At 47.7% G+C, this 5,152-nt stretch overlaps 3 non-coding genes across 3 annotated transcripts; all 3 read left to right on the forward strand.

The window, feature by feature from the left end:
* The first annotated feature begins 1,858 nt into the window (after positions 1 to 1,858).
* trnar-ucu lies at positions 1,859 to 1,948 on the forward strand. The gene is given in 2 exon segments: positions 1,859 to 1,895; positions 1,913 to 1,948. It is a non-coding gene; the product is annotated as a tRNA-Arg (tRNA).
* A 1,386-nt stretch (positions 1,949 to 3,334) lies between these two features.
* trnar-ucu lies at positions 3,335 to 3,425 on the forward strand. Its single transcript is given in 2 exon segments — positions 3,335 to 3,371; positions 3,390 to 3,425. It is a non-coding gene; the product is annotated as a tRNA-Arg (tRNA).
* An 815-nt stretch (positions 3,426 to 4,240) lies between these two features.
* Positions 4,241 to 4,326, forward strand: trnar-ucu. The gene is given in 2 exon segments: positions 4,241 to 4,277; positions 4,291 to 4,326. It is a non-coding gene; the product is annotated as a tRNA-Arg (tRNA).
* The last annotated feature ends 826 nt before the right edge of the window (positions 4,327 to 5,152 follow it).

Raw genomic sequence — 5,152 nt, forward strand, 5'->3', positions numbered from 1 at the left:
AATAATAATAATAATAATCCATGCATTTGATACAGCGCCTTATCACGCCATTGAGACGTCTCAAAGCGCTTCACAGAATACACTGTAAAGTGGAGTGACTGTGTATTTTGTAGACAAAATGTCCATGTAAGATATCGTCACAGTCCGTGTAACATACAGACAAGGAGGGAAAAACTGGGATAGAGAGACAGGCAGAGAAAGATAGAAGGAGGCAGAGAGAGAGAGAGAGAGTGTGAGTGAGAGTGAGTGGCAGGAGGCAAATGAAAAGGACAGATAGATGAGGAAAGACAGAGGCATAGACAAGCAGGGAGCGCGGTCTGTATTCGAGGGAATCCTGTTAAATGATTGTGTCAGCGGAGGTCAGTGATAGAAGCACAGATCCTCAAAGCAGCAAAACAAGATACTGTAGATATTCGAGTGGGAGATGGTCAGTTAGTGCTGTTATTTCAGTAACTGGCTGATGAAAGCAGCCTGGGATTGTGCTGATACCAGCTTGTGTTGCAGTGTCAGTGATTAGTGACCACATTCGCTCATAGCGCTGAGCTCAGGCATTGTGTGTGGGGCACGGCTGCGAATATATCATTTGCTGCAGTGACATTGATGTCCCTTCCCAGCTAAGCCCTGCCCAGCCCAGCCCAGCCCAGCCCAGCCCAGCTCAGCGCTGCCCAGCCCAGCCCTGCCCAGCCCAGCCCTGCCCTGCCCAGCCCAGCCCAGCCCTGCCCAGCTCAGCCCTGCCCAGCTCAGCTCAGCTCAGCCCTGCCCAGCCCTGCCCAGCCCAGCCCAGCTCAGCTCAGCTCAGCCCTGCCCTGCCCAACCCAGCTCAGCCCAGCCCAGCTCCTGTGCGATCCGCCCAAACACAACAGCTGAGAATGAATCAGAACCATATTTTCTTGTTAGTCCGGTCTAATTGTTTCTCCCTCCTATTCTTGAAGGTGCAGACTCGCGCTGGGGAACACTTTGAGTGATATATTAGCAGTAAAGAGCTGGCTTTAAGCTGGAATGCAAGGAGAAGTGTGCTGTGGTGTTGCCCTGTGGTACAGTGGATAGAGCGGAGCGTTATGTGTTGGGGGTTGTTCGAAAGGTTGTGGCTTCAAATCCTTCCAGAGTCGATGATTATGTTGAAGTGCGAGACTCTGACATTTATGAAAATGATCGTCGTGTGTTTGTTGTAGCGCCTTTCACATCAGAAGGACGTCTCGGTTGTTAGTCGATTGGTGGATCACTTGCCGGGGGTAATAATCCCTCTCCCCACCCCCCCAAAAAAAAATTGGTTACACAATCCACGACTGTTTGTGGGACACTGGACTGCTGTGCACAATTGGCTGCCACGTTTTGCCCACAAAATACACAATCAAACCACTTTACAATATATTCCAAGAAGCGCTTTGAGATGTGTCGACGATGTGATAAGGCGCTATATCAACTTGAAGGATTGTTGTTATTATTATTATTATTATTATTATTATTATCTCAGAGCGTTTCATAGGATTTAAAACTGGGTTGATAGAAAACGATGCATTGAGTGACATTCCATGGAAACGTCTGGGAAGTTGAGGGGAAAAAAATTGTTCTGCAGAGAGTCAAGAGAGAGCAGCCAAACTGTGGGAAATCTCAATCTAAGAATTAGGGATGAAGTGACTGGAGTTTATAGATCACGACCGAAGACCTTCCTCTTCCAGCGTTCTTACCGTTCCCCCCCACCCTCTCCTCCCGGCTCAGGGTCAGGCTCTGTCACTGTTAAGCGCCCGAAGATACTGGACCGTGTGAAGGCCACTGTGTAAATCCAAGTTGTTGTTGGTAACATGGCAGATTTGACCCCATGTCCAAGGGCTTGAGTAAGGAATGAGGCATGTGTCCTGGCTCTGTAGCGCAATGGATAGCGCATTGGACTTCTAGTGAATTGTTAGGAGCGATTCAAAGGTTGTGGGTTCGAATCCCACCAGAGTCAGATTTTATACGAACCCCTGAAAAGGGAAGAGGTGATTAATAATAATGATAAATAATAATAATCCTCGCATTTGATACAGCGTCTTATCACATCTTCGAGACGTCTCAAAGCGCTTCACAGAATATACTGTTAAGTGAATTGACTGTATATTTTGTGGGCGAAACGCAGCAGCCCAATTGCACACAGCAGCGTCCACAAACAGTCGTGGATTGAGTGACTCAAATCATTCTTATTTATTTCTTTATTTATTTATTGATTGATTGAAGGGATTATTACCCCCTTAACATGAAGACAAGAAAATAGCTAAGGTTTGTGTGAGCTGCAGGTGTGGGAAATATCACATTGATTGCAAATTGAAGGTATTTTAATGTGACCCTATCACCCAATCCTCGCCCCATCCACCAGAGGATACAGTTTAAAACACTTTCAAAGCCCTCCACTGCCTTGCTCCTCCCTACATCTATGACCTGTTAACTCCATATAAATCCAATCCCTCCTCTCAGCAGGCTCTGGCCTGCTCCATCTCCCGCACTCTCTGGAAATCCATCCCACAGTCCCTTTGCCTCGCTCCCTCACTCGCCTCCTTCAAGGCCAATCTCAAGAGTGTCCTCTTTGACCGTGCCTTCAGTCACTCTCCTACCCTCAGTGCCTTCCACACCCCCCCTGATCCCAACCCCCAGCTCGGGTCCAAATCCCTGACCATCCAGCACCTTGGGATGTCCTCCCGACGTGAAAGGCACAGCGTAAATGTCGTTTGTTGTTGTTGTCTGCCTGAACAGGCACAGAGGGGACCTCGGTTTAACCTCTCTGTTGAACGATGGCTCCTCTGGTTCGTTCAGATGGGAGGTAATGAAACTGAGCTGAATTAAAGCAAAGAATAGATTGAAGCCTGAGATTTCATTCATTATTTCGTAGAATTACATCCATTAATAAAGGTCGGGATGTCCTCCCGACGTGAAAGGCGCTGTACAAATGTAATTGGTCGTTTGTTGTTGCTGATGTGTTGGAGTGAGAGCCAGGTTCTGATTTGCATGCGCTTATATAGTATATATGAGTAGGAACTGGCTCTGTAGCGCAACGGATTGTTGGAATGGAACGTTCTCTCTCTCTCTCTCTCCCCCTGGAGGGACGCCCCCCTGCGCTTACCTAATTCCGGAAAGTATTAGGCGCAGGTTGGCGAGAGCCAAGGCTGGGGTGAGGGAGCCCAGAGTGTGCGTTGGGGTAACTGCTGGAGTCTAATTAGCTAAAGCTGCATAGCTTGGCCATTGATATCGCTGCCTGGCAAGGTTTCCCGCTTCTTGTCCAGCTCGGACCACCTTCCCCATCATTGCTGAGTCCTGCAGTTGGCACTGACATTGGCTTGTGTGGGAGGTGGGCATGTGGCCTGGCTCTGTGGCGCAATGGATAGCGCATTGGACTTCTAGTGAGTGGCTCGGAAGAGATTCAAAGGTTGTGGGTTCGAGTCCCACCAGAGTCGATGATTATGCTGAGGTGTGGAGCGCTCTGGAATATTAAAACAATTAATGGCAAACAATAGATTAAATGAATTTCGGTGTAAAAAGGTCTTCAATTTGGGGAGGAACAAGATAGAGTGACCAGATTCCAATCTATGTAAAGTGGAAATCCTCAGCCTGACAATAAAAGGTGAAACGAGTGGAATTTTGTAACAGCCCGGATGTGATATTTTGGAGAGGAATAATAAATAATAATAATAATAACCCTTTCATTTGATATGGCGCCTTATCATGCCCTCAAGACGCTCCAAAGAATATATTGGAAAGTGAATCACCTGTAGATTTTGTGGGCGAAATAGGTAGAGGAGTTTCTCCCAGTGTCCTGGCCGACAATTTCCCCCCAGATAAAAATTGGTCATGCATGTGTTTTTCATCAGCTGGGTGTCTGATACATGCGGAAATCCATCACCGTTGCTTAAGAGTATCCAAAACAGACTGAGAAATCCCTGCCTCTCACCTACACATGGAAATCTCAGAGATAGATTGTTGGAAGGAACGCTCTCTCTCTCTCTCTTTCTCTCTCTCTCTCCCTGGAGGGACGCATCCCGTTTACCTAATTCTGGAAAGTCTTAGGCGCAGGTTGGCAAGAGCCAAGGCTTGAGGGGGAGCCCAGAGTATGCGTTGGGGGTAACTGTTGGAATCTAATCAGCTAAAACCACACAGCTTGCCATTGATATCGCTAGGACCACCCTACCCGGTATCACTGAATTCTGCAGTTGGCCCTAAAATTGGGCTGTGATGTGCAAAGGGTTATTTCCGGGAGGTGGGCATGTGCCCTGGCTCTGTGGCGCAATGGATAGCGCATTGGACTTCTAGTGAGAGGGAGCGATTCAAAGGTTGTGGGTTCGAATCCCACCAGAGTCACATTTTATCCGAACCCCTGAAAAAGGAGCGGGTGATTCCACTGAAAACGACACAAGATTTGTATTAAAATTCCAAATTTCTGTCAAAAAACATTTGAGAATAATAATCCGTACTTTCGATACAGCGCCTTTGAGATGTCTCACAGTGCTTCACAGGATACATATTGTAGATTGGATGGACTGTGTATTTTAAGGATGAATGTATTCGGGGTAAAGGTCCTTTTAGAATCTTTTAGCGTCCAACTGGCCACACACAGGTGGTCGTGTAGTTTAATGCTTTCTCCAACAGAAGGAGCCTCTGACAATGCAGTGCTCCCCCTGACAGTGCACTGGAATGTCAGCCTGGACGGTGAGCTGAACACCCCCAACATGGGACTCGAACAGACAGACTCGGAGGTAAAAATGCTGCCAACTGAGTCAAGCTGATAAAGGTCAGCCGTTCACTTAATGGCTGTTTGCGGGACGATGCTGTGTGCAAATTGGCTGCCCCATTGATCTACAAATCAACAACAACAACTTGCATTTACATCGCGGCCTTCACGTGGGGCAGTGTCCCAGAGCGCTTCACAGTGGCGGAGCCTGACAACGAGTCAGGGGGAGATGGGAGGAGGTTAAATTGACCAGAAATCGCCATCAAAAAAAGGAAGATGTTTAGACGGGATGAACATACAGTCACGTAAGTAGGTGGGCACGTGTCCTGGCTCTGTGGGCAATGGAGAGGGCATTGGACTTCTAATGAGAGGCAACGATTCAAAGGGTTTTGGGTTTCAAATCCCACCAGAGTCAGATTTTATCCCCACCCCTGAAAACTGAGGCGCTGATTAGTG

This window comes from Callorhinchus milii, unplaced genomic scaffold, assembly GCF_018977255.1.
Source record: "Callorhinchus milii isolate IMCB2004 unplaced genomic scaffold, IMCB_Cmil_1.0 Scaffold27, whole genome shotgun sequence".
Classification (NCBI taxonomy): domain Eukaryota; kingdom Metazoa; phylum Chordata; class Chondrichthyes; order Chimaeriformes; family Callorhinchidae; genus Callorhinchus; species Callorhinchus milii.